We start from the raw sequence: 23,496 nt of genomic DNA on the forward strand, positions 1-23,496 counted from the left end.
GCCTGGTCACCCCCAACTGCCCTCCCCTGCTGGCCTGATCACCCACAACTGTCCTCCTCTACTGGCCTGGTTGCCCACAACTGCCCTCCCCTGACGACCATCTTGTTGTGGCCATCTTGTGTCCACATGGGGGTGGCCATCTTGTGTGTTGGAGTGATGGTCAATTTGCATATTACTCTTTTATTAGATAGGATGGAACAGAACAGAGACCTGAGAAATTGACCCAAGCAATTAAGCTCAATTAATATTTGACAAAGGAGGCAAGGGCATACAATGAAGTCAAGACAATCTCTTCAATAAATGGTATTGGGAAAATTGGACAGATACATGCAAAAAAATGAAACTAGACCAGCAATATTAACCATCCTATCTAATAATAGACAAACATGGTAATTGACCATACCTTCGCTATGCCTCTCATTGGCTAATCAACGCCATATGCAAATTAATCACCATCAAAGATGGCGGCTAATTTGCATACTGCAGGCAGGGCTGGCCAGTGCCAGATGCCATCCGGGCCCCCATGTGCGGCCCTGGGTGGCTGGGCTTAGGTGGCGCAATTGCGTTACCTAAGCCCCGCCCCAGCCGGGACCCCTGTGTACTGCCTAAGCCCCGTGTGCCTAAGCCCCGCCCCCAGCTGGGACCCCCGTGTACCACCTAAGCCCCACTGCCAGCTGGGACCCCATGGTGATCCCAGAGCAAGTAAGTGCGGAGGTGGGCCTGCTCCGGGATCGCCATGGTGATCCCAGAGCAGGAAAGTTCCCCACAGGCAGCACCCAGCAGGGCCTGCCCCCAGCGCCTAAGCCCCGTGTGCCTAAGCCCCACCCCCAGCTGGGACCCCCGTGTGCCACCTAAGCCCCACTGCCAGCTGGGACCCCATGGTGATCCCAGAGCAAGTAAGTGCGGAGGTGGGCCTGCTCCGGGATCGCCATGGTGATCCCAGAGCAGGAAAGTTCCCCACAGGCAGCACCCAGCAGGGCCTGCCCCCAGTCTCTGCAGTGATCCTGTGATCCATGAGCAGGAAAGTGCAGCCTGCAGGCAGCATCCCACCCTGGCCACAGCTCAAAAGAAAGAAAAACACGCAGTGGAGGCCAGGAGCCTGAGAGATCAACACAGAGGGGCGCCTGCTCCAAGCCTCCATGGTGTGACTGGGGGCAGGTCCCCAGCAGACACACACATACACACACACACACACACGGGACCCCTCCTCTGAGACTCTGCTGCCAGACTGTGGCCGTCAGTAGGACATCCACTGAGGGCTCCCAGACTGTGAGAGGGGCAGGCTGGGCTAAGGGAACCCCACTCCCCAGTACACGAATTTCGTGCACCAGGCCTCTAGTACACAATAATAAACTCAAAATGGATAAAAGACTTAAATGTAAGTCAGGAAACCATAAATATCCTAGAAGCAACAAGAGTCAGCAAAGTCTCATACATCTCTCATAGCAATATGTTTGCAAATTCATCTCCTAGGACAGTGATGGCGAACCTTTTGAGCTCGGCGTGTCAGCATTTTGAAAACCCTAACTTAACTGTGGTGCCGTGTCACATATAGAAATTTTTTGATATTTGCAACCATAGTAAAACAAAGATTTATATTTTTGATATTTATTTTATATATTTAAATGCCATTTAACAAAGAAAAATCAACCAAAAAATGAGTTCATGTGTCACCTCTGACACGCGTGTCATAGATTTGCCATCACTGTCCTAGGACAAGGGAAACTAAGGAAAAAATTAACAAATGGGACATCCTATATAATAAAAGCCTAATATGCTAAGTGTTCAGTTATCTGGTCGTTTGTTCAAACAATCAAAGTGTAATATGCTAATGATATGCTAAGGCTGCTCAACCCCTGGCTATGATGTGCAGTGACCATTAGGGGGCAGATGCTCCGACTTAGGTTAGCTTGCGCCTGGGGTCTAGTTAATCAGGACTGAGCGAGACAGGCCAGACACACCCTGGAGCACTCCCGCGGTCCCTCCCCAGCTGGCCAACCTCCCTCATCCCTCCCCAGTCCCAATCATGCACCAGTATGGTCCCTCAGCCTGCCCTGTGCCCCCTCGCAATCCTGGGTGAAGGACCTCCCCTGAGTGCATGAATTTCATGCATCTGGCCTCTAGTCTAAAATAATAAAAGGATAATATGCTTCCAGATGAAGCTGGGGCCAGAGTGAAGCCTGGGTCCTGGGAGCTAGAGGGAAGCTGGTGCTGGCAGCTGGGGGAAGAAAGGTCTACTCTTGCATGAATTTTCATGCATTGGGCCTCTAGTATCAAAATATAAAGCTTTTGCACAGAAAAAGAAATTATCAACAAAATGAAAAGGAAGCCCACTGTATGGGAGAACATTTTTGCCAATGATAAACCTGATAAAGGGTTAATATCCAAAATATATAATGAACTTATACAACTTAACAAAAGGAAGACAAATAATCCAATTTAAAAATGTGCAAAGGACCTAAATAGACACTTCAAAGTGGACATACAGTTGGCCAAGAGACATATGAAATAATGGTCAAAGTCACTAATCATCAGAGAGATGCAAATTAAAAGGACAATGAGGTATCACCTCACACCTGCCAGAATGGCTATCATCAACAAATCAACAAAAGACAAGTGCTGGTGAGGATGTAGAGAAAAGGGACCTTAGTACAGTGTTGGGGGAATGCAGACTGATGCAGTCATTATGGAAAGCAGTATGGAGTTTCCTAAAAAAAAATAAATATGGAGCTTCCATTTGACCCAGTGATCCCATTTCTATGCATATATCCCAAGAAACCTGAAAAGCCAATCAGAAAGAATGTATGCACCCACCCCTATGTTCATAGCAGAGGAATTTACAATAGCTAAGATCTGGAAGCTGCCCAAGTGGTCATTAGTAGATGAGTGGATAAAAAACTTTGGTACCTTTACACCATGGAATACTATGGAGCAGTAAAAAAGAAGGATCCCTTACCCTTTGAGACAGCATGGAGAGAACTGGAGAGTATTATGCTAGGCAAAATAAGCCAGTCAGAGAAAGACAGGTATCACATGGTCTCATTCATATGTGGAATCTAAAGAACAAATTAAACTGATGAACAAAATAGATCCAGAGACATAAAAGCATGGAACAGACTGTTGAATCTCAGAGGGAAGGTAAGGGTGGATGGGTGGATGGGAAGAGATAAACCAAAGAACTGGTATGCATTTATGCAGAATTAGTGGAAACAGACACTAGATGGTAAAGGCCTGGGCTGGGTGGGAACTGGGGATTTGAGGAGTAAGGGGAAAATAAAATAAAAGGGGGGACATCTGTAATACTTACTCTCAACAATAAAGATTTTTAAATTGCTCTTTTAAGGCTACTTTCTCTAAGGAACTTTTTAAATTAATCATTATATAAAGTTTACATATATATTTTTTACAAATGTAAGTGTGAAACAAATCACCTCCCTGTGAAATCTATAACATATTTAATTGGATACAAAACAATGAAGCATAAATATGCATCAGGATCATGGAGATGAGCTGTTTTTGCCACTGGGGAAAGCACAAATATAGATTGATCTTTAAAATGCAAGGCTATGAATTCACTCCTTCAGGGTAAAAATGCATTTTATTTTGATGTTTTTTTCAGTGGATTTGGCAAGAATAAAATTAACAAAGATTAGTGAATGTACTTGAATCATTCAGTGTATCAGAGTAGCAGTGTTTTGCAGTGAACATGATAATATATTTAATGCATTTTGAAACTTCTTTCTTTATTATGTAATTTACTCTAAAATAATTAATTTTTAGGATGCAGTGGACATCAGCTACTTTAATAATATTGCACAAATGTTCATTGTAAATGTCAAAACACAAAGTGAGAAATAAAATATCGCTGTTATTTTTAACCATGTGATTTACCAAATGCATTTTCTAGGGACCAGCAAGAAGGATGAATGACACAAAGTATTCCTTTAATCAGAATTCAAGGGTTGGTATATTATTTATTGCTCAGGTTTAAATGTAGGTTTACTACAATTCTCAAACAGAATTGTATATAACTTTATCAATATTTTTAGAACATATAAAAGTTAGCTTATATTTTGTTATAAACTTTTATATATATATTAGAGGCCCGGTGCATGAAATTCATACACTAGGGCAAGGGTGTCCTTCAGCCCAGCCTGCACCCACTCCAATCTGGGACCCCTCAGGACAGTCGGACATCCCTCTCACAATCCAGGACTGCTGGCTCCCAACCGCTCACCTACCTGCCTGCCTGAATGCTCCTAACTGCTTCTGCCTGCCAGCCTGATCACCCCGTAACTACTCCCTTGCCAGCCTGATGGAGGCCTAACTGTTCCTCTGCTGGGCCCATCGCCCCCAATGGCCCTCCCCTGCAGGCCTGGCCCCCCCCAACTACCCTCCCCTGCAGACCTGGTTGCCCCCAACTGCCCTCCCCTGCAGGCCCGGTCACCCCTAACTGCCCTCCCCTACCGAGGGTCAATTAACATATTGCCTCTTTATTAGGTAGGATATATACATTTAAATCAGTAGACTCTTAATTCAGGTGCAGTAATTTTGATTCTTGATAAACATCCTAATTTATTTATTTATGTTTTTAATTTACCTTTATTGTTGAAAGAATTACATATGTCCCCTATTTCTCCTCATTGACCCCTTCCAAAGCCCCCCCCCCGAAACCCCTCCTCACCACACTATTGTCTGTGTCCATGCATAAAAGTTCTTTGGTTAATCTCCTCCCCACCCCACCCCCATTCCCACCTTCCCTTCTACTTAACATTTTGAGGTTAATAAATATATCATTGACTTCTTTTTATCCACAAAATTTAGTCCACAATGATTATATGTTATAGATGCTAAATGCCAGTACATATTTGGTAAAGGAAGAAAATGTAAATAGGGAATATTTTAAAAGATAATTTTATTACATAAGATAGTTTATACTGTTTGAATCACCAAGAAATAACAATAAAAATTTATTTAAACAAACCCAGATGCAGTCAAAAAATATCTGAAGATGATGTTTAAGTTTTTCACCTAACACCTTTATAGAACTCTTCTTCTCAAGGTGAACAAAGACCCCATTTAGTCTAGTCAAATGGATATAATTCTGTCTTAAATCTATTCTAAGTCTTAGCTGTCTATTAGAAGACGGGTGATCAGCTTCAACCCATCATTTATGAAACATTTATTTATTCTTGCTTCTTCAAACTAACCTGTTAGGTCCACCTCATTTTTGTTGTTTTTAATCTTGCTCCTTCAAATGTTGAATGCACCAGGCATTAGTCATAAAACTTTTAATTTTCTCTATGTAAATTCTGTGTGTGTGTGTGTGTGTGTGTGTGTGTGGTGATATTATCATTGGCTTGGTTTCCAGTGGTTCTCAACATGGGGCACATGCCCCACAGGGGGACAATTTGATTTTTAAGGCAGGCAATTTGACAATGAGTTATTAATAGTGAATTGTTTGCATTTATCATGGTTCTAGGGGCCTCATATACAGTGTGTAAACATATATGCTGACATATTTATGCATTTCAGTTCTCTATTATATGTTTTGAAACTTTATTTGCTATTTTTCATATCACTTCATATTATTATTTTTTTAATATATTTTATTGATTTTTACAGCGAGGAAGGGAGAGGGATAGAGACTTAGAAACATCAATGAGAGAGATACATCGATCAGCTGCCTCCTGCACACCCCCTACTGGGGATGTGCCTGCAACCAAGGTACATGCCCTTGACCAGAATTGAACCCGGGACCTTTCAGTCTGCAGGCCAACGCTCTATCCACTGAGCCAAACCCGTTAGGGCCATATTATTTTTTTAACAATTTCTTACTGCTCTCTTCCTCAGTACTTCAACTGTCCTTTCGTTCTTTTATTTTTCTCTTTCATGGATGCCATGTTCTTTGGAAACTTGTTTAGACCAAGTAAGTGTCCTTTTAGGCTTCCTCCACGTGAATAGGAGTTCACTCTTTGAATGATAAGAATTAGATGTCTCAGGGCAGGCATCAGGATTTTAGAGATGCTTAGGTGGACATGACTAAGAAAATGTTGGGAACCACTGCTCTAAACACTTTGAGGAAACTCATCCTGCTCTCTCAGTTGAGAACCAACTGTTGATTTGATATCTCCATTTATAAATCTAGCCGGCCTCCCTAACTCAACAGGCTGAAAGACATTAGTTGATTTCCAACCCCCCATCCAGATTTTTTCTTTAGACATTCTTCCTAATCTCAGGAAATACCATAACTACACCCAGTAGCTCCAGTCCAAAACATAGGAGTCATTCTGAATTTCCCCCATTTTCTCATTCCTCATCTACCTCATCTCATTTCTCATACCAAACCTATTAATAAATCTTTTAAGTCCTATCTAAAATATCAAGTTCAAATCTATCTACTTCTCTATGCCTACCACCACCCCTGAATTAAAGCCAAGATTTTCTTACCTGGACCTTAGAAATTGTTTCCTAATCATGTTCTCTGCTTCAATTTTTGCCCTACTCTTTTTTTTATTTTTTTAAAATTTCTATACAGAATCCAAAGAAATTGTTAAAAGTGTAAGTCAGACAGTGCCTTTCCAGCTTACAGCCTCTTAAGAGATGTGATATACTAAGAATAGAGTCCACATACCTTACCTAGAAGGTTCTATATTATCTGGCTTCTGCTTACCTTGAACCATTATCATCCTCACTCAACAAGATCAAAGCACACCAGATTATCTAGGTTTTCAAGTACTTTCTGGATTCAGACACTTAGCTGTTCCTCTGTTAGAATGTTTTTTGCTAAGATATTTATATAGTGAGCTCCTCTATTCCATTCTTAGTTGAAATGTCACTTCCCATATAAGGTTGCCAGAAAAAAATACAGGATGCCCCTTAATTTTGAACTTCAGATGAACAACATTTATATATTTTTGGTGAATCTTGTAAATATTGCAAAGGACATAAATATACAAACAGAAAATGTGTTGGTAATCTGAAATTTAGATTTAACCAGTGTCTTGTATTTTTCTTTGCTCAGTCTGACAACCCAACTACCAGAAGCCTTCTTTCACTTGCAGTATCTCATCCTATGTGTTACTTATATTGCACTTCACACATTTTATAATGATTTATATATTTATTTGAATATATGGCAAGGCCTTTTCATTAGCAGAATAGTCCTTTTTGGCACATAGTAAGTACTCAATGCAAAATTACAAATGAATTAATTAATTCAATATATTGTTTTGAAAAGTGTGCCAGAGTGTAACCAGAGGACCAAGTTCTACCCCGGACTCCCACATTTGCCTACTAAAGAGTTTATGAGAATCACATAATTTTCTGAGGGTCATATTTTCATCTTTATATTGGGAAAAACAGTACCAGTTCTTCTGGCTTCACAGAGTGGTAAAAAAGACTAAATACTATGGTTATAATATTTTTACATTTTATAAAGTGTTAAAAGGAAAAAGGTAATATTATGAAAACACAGTGACTATTATTAAAATGTTAATACTGCCCAGCCTTCACCGGTTTGGCTCAGTGGATAGAACATTGGCCTGCGGAGTGAAGGGTCACGGGTTCAATTCCGGTCAAGGGCGCATGCTTGGGTTGTGGGCTCTATCCCCAGTAGGGGTGTGTAGGAGGCAGCCAATCAATAATTCTCTCTCATCATTGATATTTCTATGTCTCTCTCCTTCTCCCTTCCTCTCTGAAATCAATAAAAGTATATTTAAAAAATAAAATATTAATACTGCCCAAAGCAGTATACATATTTTCAATGTAATTCCTATCAAAACTTAAATTGCATTATTTTATAGAAATAGAATAATTCTAAAAGCTGTATGGACCTGTAACAACTTTAAATATCCATGCAATCTTAAGAAAGAACAAAGCTGGAGGCATCATACTCCCTAATTTCAAATTATATTAAAAGGCTATAGTAATTAAAGCAAAATGGTGTTGGCATACAAATAAACACAAAATAATGGAACAGAATAAAGAGCTCAGAAACAAACCCATGCATAGATGGCCAATTAATTTACAAAAACAGCCAGAAACATACAATGGGGAAAGAACAGTCTCTTCAAGAGATAGTGTTAGCAATTGGACAGCCACATTCAGAATAGTAAAACTGGACTACTATCTTACACCACACACAGAAATTAACCCAAAATGAATTAAAGACTTGAATTTACAATCTAAATCCATAAAACTCCTAGAAGAATCATAGGCATCCGTCTTGGTGGTGACTTTTAAAATATGATACCAAAAGCAAAAAATGAAAAATAAGTAAAAATATATTAAATTAAAGTGTCTGCACAACAAAGAAACTCATCGACAAAATGAAAAGGAAACACACTAAATAGGAACAAATATATTTAAATCATGCATCTAATAAAGGGACTAATATCCAAAATATTTAAAGAACTCATACAATTCAATGGCAATAAATAAATAAATAAACAAATAAATAAATCCCATTCAAAACTGGGCAGAAGATCTGAATAGACATGTTTCCAAATCTGATACAGAGATGGTCAAAAAGTATATGAAAGGATACTTTTCATCATTAACATCCAAGAAATGTCAATCAAAACCACAATGAGATATCACCTCACACCTGCTGGAAAGGCTATTGATAATAAGATAATATATATCAAACATTGGCAAGGACCTGTCCCTGGGAATGTAAATTGTTGCAACCACTCTGGAAAGTAGTATGGATGTTCCTCAAAAATTAAAAATAAAACTACCATATGCCACAGCAATTCCACTTGTGGATACTTATCTGAAAAAAATGAAAATAGTAATTCGACATGTTACATGCATCCCCATGTTCATTGCAGTATTATTCACAATAGCTAAGATATGGAAACAACTTGAATGTTTATCAACAAATAAATGGATACCAATATTATACATGTCTCCTAATATATAAAGAGCCAGGGTCCGTCATGACCTAAACAACTGGACAGATGACTGAACAGGAGGCTAGGGTCCCAGCCAGCGATGTGGAAGTCAGTCCTGGGTCCTGGCCAGCATGGCAGAAGTCAATCCTGGGTCCTGGCCACCCATGGTGTGGTGGCGGGAGGGTGCTGTGGGCCCTGGCTGCCCATGGCACGGTGGCGGGAGGAAGCTGTTGGAACGGAGCCATGCTGCCATCATACTGACCTCTGGGTCCCTACCCCAGGCCCGCAGGCCTGGGGAAACAGAACCATGCTGCAATGAGACCCTACCCGAGGGGTCCCGGATTGTGAGAGTGTGCAGGCTGGGCTGAGAGACGCCCCCCCCTCCCCCAAGTGCACGAATTTTTGTACACCAGGCCTCTAGCGTGTATGTGTGTGTGTGTGTGTGTGTATAAAGAGGTAATATGCAAATTGACTGTCACATCTTTGCACAAGATGACGGTCCCCATGTTGTCAAAAAGATGGCTGCCCCCATGTCATTACAAGATGGCCATCACAAGATGGCCGGCAGGGGAGGGCAGTTGTGGACGATCAGGCCAGCAGGGGAGGGCAGTTAGAGGAGACCAGGCCTGCAGGGGAGAGAGGGCAGTTGGGGGGCACTGGGCCTGCAAGGAAGTGCAGTTGTGGGGGACCAGGCCTGCAGGGGAGAGCAGTTGGGGGTGACCCGGCTGGCAAGGGAGGGCAGTTAGGGGCAACCAGGCCAGCAGGAGAGGGCAGTTAGGGGTTACTGGGCCAGCAGGGAAGGGCAGTTGGGGGCAACCAGAGACGGGGCCTGGTGGCTGCTCCACGTGGTGTGGCCAGGGGGTCCCACGGCTCTGTGCAGTGTTGAAGAGGCCAGTCCCGGCATCTCCACTGCTTCACGTGGAGGAGGCGGGTCCCGGCGAAGGAGGTAGGTCGCATCAGGGGAGGGCAGTTGTGGGCCATCAGGCCAGCAGGGGAGGGCAGTTGGGGGCAATCAGGCTGGCAGGAGCAGTTAGGGGGCAATCTGGCTGGCAGGCAGAAGCAGTTAGGGGCAATCAGGCAGGCAGGCAGGTGAACAGGTAGGAGCCAGTGGTCCCGGATTGTAAGAGGGATGTCAGACTGCAGTCAGACATCCCCTGTGGGGTCTCAGATTGGAGAGGGTTTAGGCTGGGCTGAGGGACAACACCCCTTTGCCCCCATGCATGAGTTTCGTGCACCAGGCCTCTAGTTGGTTAATAAAATTATATAAGTTTCAGGTGCATAAATCTATTATACGTCATCTGTATACTGTATTAAAAACTTCATATTGCCAAATCCAAGAAAAACATTTCAAATTTCATTTTGCTCTTCCCCCATTTTTATTGATACATAATTGGCATGCATTACTGTATAAATTTAAGGTGCACAGCATAATAGTTTGATTTACATACATTGTGAGGTGATTACTACAATATGCTTTTTAGCATTCATCATGTCATTTAGATGCAATAAAAAAAGCAATAAATGAAAACAAATTCCTTGTGATGAGAACTCTTAAGATTTACACTCTTACTTTCACACAGACCATACAATGGTGTTAACTATAGTCATCGTTATGTGTATCACACCCCTAGTACTCATTTACCTTATAACTAGTAGTTTTACCTTTTGAACATCTTCCTCCAATTCCCCTTCCTCCCACCCCAGATTTTTATTTTCTTAAACTCCTAGGAGTTTTGACAATGTTGTCAATGCGCGCACATATGTGCAAGCATTTGCACGCACACACACACAATAAAAAAGAAACAAACACAATGAATACATATTGCTAATTTTAAAATGCCCTGTTTGCCTGCTAGTATCTGATAAATGAGAAGATATAAGTTGCATCTAATGTAATTCAAGACTCAAGATATAAATTTTACTATGTAAAAGGGTCATCAATGTAGCATTTAAAGAAAATATGGACTATGTGTTTCATTTATTTTAACTTCTCTTCTATCATCTTGAAAATAATCAACCCAAGGATGTGTGGAACTAAACTACATGTGGTATATGTTTTTCTGACTCTTCATTAGTTATTGGGGGAACAAGTATCACCCTAATATATTAGATTGATAAGTAGAACTAAGTGCTGTCATGTGTGAGCATCACAGATCTGCAGTGAAGAGGAAAGGTACTGTTGTAAAAGCCTCTGGAGCCCAGAAGATATGAGTCTATATAGGCAAGATGTACAGTCACATATTCCCATATTCTCTGGGCTATTTTCCAACTAAACTTGTGGAATGAGACAGCTGTGCCCTTTAATCTGTTCCCTATTGCCTCTTTATATGGTTAGTTCAAAAGGAGATATTTTGCCTGGTGCTTGGATTGTCACTTTATGAATTCATGTTTAGTCTTGTGGAAGCACAATGTGTTGGTTTAATATTTATTGATCTCTCACAATATGTTAGGAGCAATACAGAAAATATATACAAAACAGTCATCAATTTATAAAAACATATTTTAAAGTAAAGCACTATACATATCTGCTAGAAATATATATTACATAAACACACTACTGTTAGTTACTATTTTTAAACTCTATTTGTGTGATAGGACAAATCAGAATAAGTACTTCGGAAGTAAGGGGTAATCAATAGTTTTAATGAAACCAATCTCATCAGCTATTATGGTTAGAATTTCTGATGATTTGCTGCCAGAATTGCTATTGGACATTTATTTGGTAACATTTTATTGAAAATAAATAAGCCAAATATGTTTCTTTCAATATGTTTAGATGTTAATTTTCCTCCTAAGGAATTTATTCATATTGTGAAGGATTTACAAATAGAAACAGAAACTATTTTTCAATTGATGTCATTAACAAATTGAAATGTGAGTGAATGGGAAATTAAGTCCCAATGAGGACAAATGCAAATGTCTATATCCTAGCATTTTGGCAGGGCTGTAAGAGATTAATTAATTAATTCATTACTCTCTGAGGTGAGTATAATTATTACCTCTTCATAGAAAAGGTAATGGAAGTTTCTCAAAATTAAGTAAATTACCCAAATTCTTGCAGCAAACAAGTCCCACAGCCAGAAATAAAAACTCACCATTTGCCAACCTCAAACTGAAATTCCTCAGGAGTACCCTCCTAAATAAACATAACAGAAGAGATCTGATGACAATGTGAATTAAAAGCTTGATTTGAATGAGAAATGTACTATGGTAGTTTAAAAAGTAATGAGCCATGGGGAAGAAATGTTCAATCAATTGTGTTTATAAGTTTCCCCAAATCACCTCACAGAAGTAGACAGTAATTTGGGTTGCAATAGAGAAAAAAAAATTCAATACACCAGTGACATAATATGCCCAAATACTTCAGAAGATAAGTAGGTTTTCTAAACCACCTATAACTAGGAGGTCTACAAGTTTCACAGTGGTGCAGAGGATAGTGAAGGGAAGGTTTTTTTAAAAAAGAAAGAAAGAAAAAAAAAGAACCCTGCATTCAGGCAGGGGAAAAATGACATAGAATACTGAACACTGGTTTAAGGCCATCCCCCGCCACAAAAGAGGCTGTCACATCCCTGAGATTTTGGCAGACCACCCACCAGTGTGTCGAGACAGCTGTTTCTGGATGAAGGGACATGTAATGGGTCCAGTGAATCCCATGGGCTCAATTGCATTTCTGACCCTCCTTTATATAAACTGTAGTCTTTTTAAAAAATTTCTTTCCAGGACATGTTGCATATTTTTATTTCTATTTTTCTTTATTTTTAGAGCAGTTTTAGGGTCACAGTAAAATTGAGAGGAAGGTACAAAATCTACACTAATAAAAGACAAAGATGCTAATTGACCATACCTTTGCTATGCCCATCAGCCAATCAGAAGAGTATGCAAATTATCCCAACAAAGATGGCCGTTAAATTTGCATACTGCAGGCCGAGCAGGACAGCGTGATCCGCCGCTGGCCCCTCCGCCATCAGGCCTCCCAGGAGGGCCTGCTCCCAGGTAGCCGTGGTGATCCGCGAGTAGGAAAGCACGGCCTGCAGGCAGCCCCCAGCAGGGCCTGCTCCTGGATCGCCATGGCGATCCTAGAGCAGGAAAGCACAGGCAGCACCCAGGAGGGCCTGCTCCCCGGTCACCGTGGTGATCCGAGAGCAGGAAAGTGCAGCCCGCAGACAGCACTCAGGCCTGCTCCTGAGTCTCCGTGGCGATCCAAGAGCAGGAAAGTGCAGCCTGCAGGCAGCACCCAGCAGAGCCTGCTCCCTGGTCGCTGTGGCGATCCGCACACAGGAAAGGGCTGCTGGTAGGCAGCCCCAGCAGGGCCTGCTCCTGGGTCGCTGTGGCGATCCGCGAGCAGGAAAGTGCAGCCTGCAGGTAGCACTGAGCAGGGCCTGCTCCTGGGTCTCCATGGCAATCTGAGAGCAAGAAAATGCAGCCCGCAGGCAGCACCCAGCAGGGCCTGCTCCTGGGTCACTGTGGGGATCCAAGAGCAGGAAAGTGCGGCCATAGGCAGCACCCAGCAGGGCCTGCTCCTGGGTTGCCGTGGTGATCCGAGAGCAGGAAAGCGCGGCCCACAGGCAGCACCCAGCAGGGCCTGCTCCCCTGTCCGTGTGCAGGAAAGGGCAGCCGGTAGGCAGCCCCCAGGAGGGCCTGCTCCCAGGTCGCCGTGGTGATCTGAGAGCAGGAAAGTGCCGCCTGCAGGCAGCACCCAGCAGGGCCTGCCCGTGGGTCTCAGCAGCGATCCGTGAGCAGGAAAGCACAGCCTGTAGGCAGCACCCCACCCTGGCCACAGCTCAAGGGAGAGAACAACATGCAGTGGAGGCCAGGAGCCTGAGAGATCAACACAGAGGGGCACCTGCTCCAAGCCTCCACAATGTGGCTGGGGGAAGGCCCCCAGCAGACACACTCACTCACACACACACACACACACAGTGCAACTGCTTTGAGCCTCCGATGAGGCTGGGGGCAGGCCCCCAGCAGACACACTCACTCACACACACACACACACGATGTCTGCTCCGAGCCTCTGCTGCCAGACTGTGGCTGTCAGTAGGACATCCACTGAGGGCTCCTGGACTGTGAGAGGGGCAGGCTGGGCTGAGGGAACCCCACCCCCCAGTGCACAAATTTCGTGCACCAGGCCTCTAGTTTTATATATACCAGTAGCCCCTGTCTCTGCCCAAACATAACCTCCCCCATTATCAACATCCCCCACCAGAGAGGTGCATTTGTTATAATTGATGAAGCAACATTACCACATCAGAGTCACCCAAAATCCATAGTTTACCTTAGAGTTTACTCTTACTGTTGTACATTTTATGGGTTTTGACAAATATCTAATGACATGTATCTGTCATTATAGTATCATTTGGAGTATTTTCATTGCCCTAAAAATCCTCAGTGTTCTGCCTGTTCATCCCTTCTCCCGCTCCAACCCCTGGAAACCACTGATCTTTTTGTTTGTTTTGTTTTATTTTTTATTAAATCTATTGGTGTGACATTGGTTAATAAAATTATATAGGTTTCAAGTTTACAAATCTCTGAAACATAGAGTGTATATTGCATTGTGTGCCCACCATCCAAAGTCAAATCTTCTTCTATCACCATATATTTGACCTTAACTACTCTTTTTACTACCTCCCCATCCCACTTCCCTCTGGTAACCACCATACTGTTATCTGTGTCTATGAGTTTTTGCTTGTTTGTTTGTCTTATTTTTTCATTTGTTGCTTTCAGTTTTATATACCACATATGAGTGAAATAATTTAGTTTTTAACTTTTTTTGTCTGACTTATTTTGCCTAGCATGATGTCCTCAGGATCCATTCATGTTGTTGCAAATGGCAGTATATAATCTTTTCTTATGGCTGAGTAGTATTCCATTGTGTATATGTACTATATTTTCTTTATTCAATCATAATCCAAGGAAACTTCCATTGTATTCATGTCTTGGCTACAATGAATAATGCTGCAATGATCACAGGAGTTCATATATCTTTGCTAATAAGTGTTTTCACATTTTTCAGATAGATACCCAGAAGAGGGAGTGCTTGGTTATATGGTAACTCTATGCTTAATTTTGTGAGGAATCTCCATACTTTTTTCCATAGTGGCTGTACGTTCTCACCAACAGCCAATGAGGGTTCCTTTTTCTCCACAACCTCCTCAACACTTGTATTACTTGTCTTGTTGATAATAGCCATTCTAATATGTTTGAGGTAGTATCTGACTTTTTAACTGTCCCCATAGTTCTGGCTTTTCCACAATGTCATATAGTTGGAATCATACAGTACACATAGCATTTTCAGATCGACTACTTTCACGTAATTTAAAATTACTCATTGTATTTTCATGGTTTAATAGCTCATTTCTTTTAAGCACTGAATGTTCCATTGTCTGGATGTACTACAGTTTATCCATTCACACACTAAGGGACAGCTTAGTTGCTTCCAAGTTTTGAAATTATGAGTGAAGTTATTACAAACCTCTATGGGCAGATTTCTGTGGGAACAAAGTTTTCAACTCTTTTGTGTAAATACCAAGGAGTGTGCTTGCTGGATTTTATGATACAAGTATGCTACGTTTTGTAAGCAACTGCCAAACTTTCTTCCAAAGGGGATGCTCCTTTTTGCATTCCCACCAGCAATGAATATGACGGTATTGTTAGAAGTCGTGTTGAGTGAGACACTGGATATGAATAGGGCATTTCTGTTAGCGTATAAATGGAGATGCTAGAGAAAGAATTGAGGAATACAAAGAAAATTTCATATCCAGAACAAACTTTTAATCCCATATGGAAAAATAAGGAAGACAAATTCTATCTCATGAGGATGGTGATTTGTAAAGAACTACATTTACCACAGTATATCTTCTATATAATCTATATTACATGTATATAATGAAATATTACAGCTTTAAAAAGAAGGAAGTCCTATTATTTGGGACAACATAGATGAACATAGAGGACATTATGCAAAGTGTAGTGAGATAGAAAGAGAAAAAGAAATGCTTCATGATCTCACTTATGTGTGAAATCATAAAAACAAACTTACAGAAACAGAAAAAAGTGGCTGTCAAAAACTGAGGGGCTGGGGAAAATAGGAGGAGGTTAGTAAAAGGCTACAAACTTTCAGTTTTAAGATGAGTGAGTTCTGAGATTCTAATGTATAACATGGTGGCTACAGTAGATAACACTATTTTGTAATTAAAATTGCTAAGATAGTAGAACACAAATATTTTTGCCCCACCCCCCATAAAGTAAATATGTGAGGTGATGAATGTGTTTAATTAATTCAGTGGGGGAAATCCTGTCACAATGTGTGAGTGCATCAAATCATCACATTGTACACTTTACGTAACTTATAATTTTATTTGTCAATTACACCCTAATAAAGTTGAAAAAAATGTCAAACAAGCACAAGTTCATTTAGATCATGATTCAAATGTCAAGTACAAAAAGTTATTTTTTTACAAATAAAACAAATACAGAAATTTCAACAGAATCAGAGTCTTAGATAACATTGAGTAAATATTCCTATGTTCAAAATAAACTAACAAACAAAATAGAAACCAACAGCTGGTTGTCAGAGGGGAGAGGGGTTGCAAGACTGGGTGAAAAGGTGAAAGGGATATGCAAAAAACAAACAAACAGAAATCCTCAGTAGGCTCAGAAAGCAGTATGGTGATTACTAGAGGGGAATAGGGGCAGGGGTAGGTTGAAGAGGATGTAAGGGGAATAAATGGTGATGGAAGGAGACTTGACTTGGAGTGGTGAACACACAATACAATATGCAGATGATGTATTATAGAACTGTGCACCTGAAACCTATATCATTTTATTCAACAATGTCACCCTAATAAATAGAAAAAAATATATAGACTCAAATAGAAAATTATTGCTATGTTCAGTGACATAACTTTATTTAGAATGTGTTTTGCTTAATATGTTTGTGTCATGCATGAATACTTCAATATTTGTGAGCAAAATAAAATCATATCTATGATTTGTATTAGAAACAAAACAGCAAAAATAATTATTATAATTGAATTATTAGAAAATATTTTTAAAAGTTATAACTGTGAAAGCTGAATGATTAAGGTTGATTATACTATTCTCTAATTTAAAAATGTATGAAATATATAAAATGTAATGGAAATTTTACAAATTATTAATAAAAAAGTGGAATCAGGAAACTCTTCTCTATGGGTGAGTCTTTCTAAAGCTATACATTGATAATGCTTTCTATTCAGTTTAACATGGATCCTCCAAACTACAGGATTATATAATGTTCAAGCAAGGAAATAAACATTTAGGAAGGTCTATGGAAAAAGCCATTTGAAACAAAAGTTTATAAAAATGAAAAAATGACAATGTTAATGGAATATTCAATATCTTTATATATGGATTTTTGATTATTTGATTGATTTAGGTTATTTATTGGCCAAACCCTTTATTAATAGAAAACTAATCAAAGTATTCCTGAATGTGGGCTACATAACCATTGTATGTTAATTTTTGTTATGGCATTCATACTTTGACCTAACACGTACCCATAAAGCTACATGTCTTCTCTCTGTTATATTTGTCAAACTCCTGCACTTCTCAAGCTTAGTACCCACAGTCTCAATGAAGAATTTCCTGACCAGTATAATTAAATTATTCTCCATTTTCTTTGACAAACTTATACAAATAATTATATCACTATCATTTAATTACATATTGCCATATGTTATTCTAATACTTTGTGCATTGTGCTTCTCTCTTACAATAAGAACCATAAAGTTAGTGTTTAATTTTCTATTGCTAAATTTTTGTTAAAATTGTGTGTACATTAGTTTTTTTTCTTTAGACTAGAGTTCCTATACATTTATGTGAATCCATCTTCTTTATTATTTATTCTTATATTAGGTTTTCAATCAATGTTTATTCAAGAAGTAATTTTCAACAATTTAGAAGAAAGGAAACCAAAATATACTGAAACCTAATATTCCAAGCATTATGCTAGTTTCTTATTATACATAAGTATTATTACATAATTTCTCCAGGTTTAGAGAGAAAAATGCTGAGGAAATTCATGTAATTTTCTCAGTGTTCTTAATAAATGGTAAAGTTTTATCTGAACTCAACGTTTGAATGTCTAAGTTTTTTTTAATTGTTTTTGTTATCTTTGTATGTGTGGAAACAAAAGTAACACAAAAATAGAGGAATATTAAAAATGGAAAAACTCTGTGGTGTGAAATTCTTTTCTTATCCTATATAATAAATGGCTAATATTCAAATTGTCCCCTCAACTGGGAGTTCAACTGGGAGTTCAACCAGGAGTTTGACCAAGGGGTGGGGCCAGCCAGCCAACCGCCTACAGCCCCTCCCCCCATCTGACTCAGCCTGAATTAGTGCACAGGCCTCTAGTTTAAAAATAATGTTCTGTTCACTTTTCAGACAAAATTATTTTTTATCTTCAAAGATTGTACTTCTCTCTTAGTCACTTTCTCTCTAAATCCTAGTCACCACCTTATCCATGTCAGTTCTCTAGCCTTGTGCCTGTATCAGTGACACACCACAGGAACATATGAGTATGAATTTTTTCATTTTTAATTAAAAATGTAGTTATACTCAAACCCTAAGAGATTATCACTCTTGTGCTAAGATACAGAATAGTGTGCATATCACCACTATCTTCTCTTTATATAACATGTCCACTAAGTTGTCTGTGATATTATCTTTCATTTTAAAATCTTTCTGTAAGGAAACCATAAAAATACTAGAGGAATCCACAGGCAGCGAAATCGCAAACATATGCCGAAGGAATTTCTTCTCGGATACTGCTCCTAGGGCAATGGAAACTAAAGAGAAAATAAACAAATGGGACTACATCAAAATAAAAAGCTTTTGCACAGCAAAGGAAACCATCAACAAAACAACAAGAAGACCCACTACATGGGAGAACATATTTGCATATTTGCCAATGATATCACCAATAAGGATTTAATCTCCAACATTTACAGGGAACTCATGCAACTTAACAATAGGAAGATAAACAATCCAATCAAAAAATGGGCAGTGGACCTAGATAGACACTCTTCGAAAGAGGACATACAGAAGGCCGAAATATGAAAACATGCTCAAAGTCACTAATTATACGAGAGATGCAAATCAAAACGACAATGCGGTATCATCTCACTCCTGTCAGAATGGCTATCATCAACAAATCAACAATCGACAAGTGCTGGCGAGGATGGATGGAAAAAGGAACCCTCGTGCACTGCTGGTGGGAATGCAGACTGGTGCAGCCACTGTGGAGAACAGTATGGAGTTTCATCAAAAAACTAAAAATGGAACTCCCATTTGACCCTGTGATCCCACTTCTAGGAATATATCCCAAGAAACCAGAAACACCAATCAGAAAGGATATATGCACCCATATGTTCATAGCAGCACAATTCACCATAGCTAAGATCTGGAAACAGCCTAAGTGCCCATCAGTAGATGAATGGATTAGAAAACTGTGGTACATCTACACGATGGAATACTATGCTGCTGTAAAAAAGAAGGAACTCTTACAATTTGCAACGGCATGGATGGAGCTGGAGAGCATTATGCTAAGTGAAACAAGCCAGTCAATGAAGGAAAAATACCACATGATCTCACTCATTCATGGATAATAAAGACCATTACAAACTTTTGAACAATAATAGATACAGAGGCAGAGCTGCCTCAAACTGATTGTCAAACTGCAGTGGGAAGGCCAGAGAGGGTTGGGGGGCAGAAGGGAGGGGAGTAAGAGATCAACCGAAGGACTTGTATGCATGCATATAAGCATAACCAATGGACATAAAACACTGGGGGGTAGGGGAGTCGGGGGGTAAGTTGGGGGTTAATGGGGGGATGAGGACACATTTGTAATACCTTAACCAATAAAGAAATTAAAGATTAAAAAAAATCTTAAAAATAAATTAAAATAAAATGTTTCTGTAAGAAAGCATCTTAGGTTTCCTTAGCAGCAGGAAAACAAAAAATGTGTAACATGAAAAATAAATTTGCTTCATGAAAGAGACAGAGCACCACCTAGATTTTCCTCTGGAATTCCCCGGAATAATCAGAATAAGGAACTTGTAGCAGTCCAAGAAATGCTTCCAACCTCTTTGCTCCTCTTCTGCCAAACCCACTTTACCTTTGACAGAAAGATGTGCTATCTGCTCCATTACTTTCGCCTTACTGGGTTCATTGGGGATGAGCTGTTACTATTCCCTCTGCTTTCCTTTGCTTTCTTATGTGCTCAGTACTACTGGCCCCATATAAGGCAGGATTACTGCTATTAAACGGACAATGTTATAACAGACCAGGATAAATGACAGGATATAACTTGAAAAAAGGAGATAATGTTCTTATAGGCATATTGTTTTATTTTTTATTGAGAAGCTTCAGAAGCTTGGTTACAGTTTCTCTTCTCCCATGTCTCATTCATTACTTCCTACAGTTTCTCCAGTACATTTGCTTTCTTTCACCCCAATCATTTTGTCTTGTGATTATCAGATATGTTTTTCTTGCAATTATTAGAAAAATGTGGTTTTCCTTCAACTTTTGCAATGCTTCAAACCAAACCTGAAGCTGAAAAGAAATGACTCATCGTTCCCCTTAAAATCAGCCCACACTAAAATAATGTCATCTAGTAATTGTAGGAAAGCCATGGAAGAATGGCACATAACTAAAACATAGCTTTGATTATCAGTGTAACCACGGTTTTGAAAATACATCTCACAAATTAAATATACCCTTCCCCAAGCATCAGAATTCCTGGAGTGGCCTTTGGTTTCAACAGAACATTGAACTCTGAGTTTTCAGAGAAGACAGATTGCAAGATCAGTGTTTTTTTTTAATCTTGATTTTTTATTTGTATTTTTTAAAAATGTATCTTTATAGTTTAAAGTATTACAGATGTTCCCTTTTTTTACCCATTTATCTCCTCCACCCTGCACCCACCCATCCAAGGCCTTCACCCCACTATTGTCTGTGTCCATGGGCTGGCTATGCATATATGCATAAAAATTCCCAGGTTAATCTCTCCCCACCTACCTCAGCCTTCCCTGAGAGTCAGCAGACTGTTCCATGCGTCTATGTCTTTGTATCTATTTTGTACATCAGTTTATTTTGTTCATTACATTCCAGTATGAGTGAGATCATGTGATACTTGTCTTTCTCTGATTGGCTTATTTTTCTCAGCAATAATACTCTACAGATACCTCCATGCTGTCTCAAATGGTAAGAGAGCCTCCTTTTTTAAGCTGCATAGTATTCCATGGTATAAATGTACCACAGATCTTTTATTCACTCATCTACTGATGGGCACTTGGGCTGTTTCCAGATCTTAGCTATGTAAATTGTGCTGCTATGAACATAAGAATGCATATATTCTTTCTGATTAGTGTTTTTGGTTTCTTAGTATAAATTCCTAGAAGTGGGATCACTGGGTCAAATGAGAGTTCCATTTTTAGTTTCTTGAGGAAACTCCATACTGTTTTCCGTAGTGGCTGCACCAGTCTGCATTCCCACCAGCAGTGTACTAGGATTCCTTTTCTCCACATCTTCACCAGCACTTGTCATTTATTGATTTGTTGATGATTGATTTTTTGTGTGTCCCTCAGCCCAGCCTGCACCATCTCCAATCTGGGACCCCACTGGGATAGGGCCTAAACAGGCAGTCGGACATCCCTCTCAAAATCCAGGACTGCTGGCTCCCAACCGCTCGCCTGCCTGCCTGCCTGATTGCCTCTAACCGCTTCTGTCTGCCAGCCAGATCACCCCCTAACCTCTCCCCTGCCAGCCTGATTGACGCTTAACTGCTCCCCAGCCAGCCCGATTGACCCTAACTGCCCTCCCCTGCCAGCCTGGTCATCCCCAACTGCCCTCCCTTGCTGTCCATCTTGTGTCCACATGGGGTGGCCATCTTGTGTGTTGGAGTGATGGTCAATTTGCATATTACCTCTTTATTATATAGGATAACCCTTTATTATATACGGTTTTCTCTTATACTCATATTTTATCTTTGCAGGATGAAAAAACAAAATAAACATTGCTTTTTGTTTTTCTTATTATTAAATATCTATATAAAAAATAGAAGACTCTTCCTCCCCATCTATGTTTTTATTTCAAAGTCCTTTAAAAGTCTCTATAAATATATAATAATTCTGTACCATATTATTCTTTGTTTTGCTTGCACTGGCATCATACATTCTTGTACTTCTCCCTAGAATTATAAAATGAGCTGAACAATTCCAGATTCATTTTTCTTTATAAACTGTCATTTTAGAAAATATCATAATGTGCCCAAATAAATGAAATTTGAAACAAAGTGTTAATATTCTGCATTTCAAGAGGAAAAATGCAGTATATACATGGCACTGTTAAATTTGGGAAAACTTAGATACAGTAGAAAACTTCTTTATATAGATTTAAAATCAGATCCAAAGAATATTTTGCCTATGGTTTCTTTATTAGATAATATAATTGTATCAATAATAAATTTCCTGGGCATGTTTAAAAAGTAATATATAATTTAAATGCTAATATACTTAGGAGTGAAGCCTTAAAATGTTTGCAAATGGTTTAAAATGATTCAGCAAAAAAGTAAGAGAGAAATGGAGCAAGAAAAAAATGTGTGAATGTTAGCAAAGGTATACCTATACTTATTTTTCCATCTTCTTGGCAGATTTGAAAAATTTTAAAATAAAATGCCATGTGAAAAAGCTTAAATTACATACTAGAAACATGTGTGAAATTAAGAACCACTGTTATAGAAACATTTACTAATTGTTTGCAAATGACAGAATTTGTTAAAGTGCCACTGATATTTCTTATAATATGCATTTAATTAGCACAATACTATTATCACCAACTGTAAGCAGCAGGTTTTCTACAAACCTTGGGTATGGGTAATCTTGCATTTTGTTAATATATTTTTCTGATATTGAAGAACTACTGTTACATAGATCACTCTTCATAACCCCTCACTGTTTTTTACACAAGTCAGTCCAAATAAACTTGGGAGTCTATTATTTATATTAGACTGAGCATTCTCAGAGGGAAGGAGGAAGGAGAGGAGAAGAGATTAACTAAAGAATTTATATGCATATATGCAAAACCCATGGAAGCAGACAATAGTATGCTGAAGGCCTGGGGGGGTGGAATGGGGTAGAGGGAATCGATGGGGAAAAAGAGGGCACATATGTAATACTTTCAATAATAAAGATAAATTTAAATAAATAAATAATGATAGAAAGTTTGGCACTGAAAAAAATAGTAAAGCCAATAAGATCTTTAAAAATTTATATATATATATACTAGAGGCCCGGTGCACAAAATTCGTGCACTGGGGGATGGGGTTCCCTCAGCCAAGCCTGCCCCTCAGTCCGGGAGCCCTCAGTGGATGTCCTACTGATGGCCACAGTCTGGCAGCAGAGACTCGGAGCAGGTGTCCCGTGTGTGTGTGTTTGTGTGTGTGTGTGTCTGCTGGAGTGATTTAGTAATCACACACCCTGGAGGCTTGGAGCAGGCACCCCTCTCTGTTGATCTCTCAGGCTGCTGGTCTCCACTGCATGTTGTACTCTCCCTTGAG

This window comes from Myotis brandtii, unplaced genomic scaffold (genome assembly GCF_000412655.1).
Source record: "Myotis brandtii unplaced genomic scaffold, ASM41265v1 scaffold159, whole genome shotgun sequence".
In the NCBI taxonomy this organism is placed as follows: domain Eukaryota; kingdom Metazoa; phylum Chordata; class Mammalia; order Chiroptera; family Vespertilionidae; genus Myotis; species Myotis brandtii.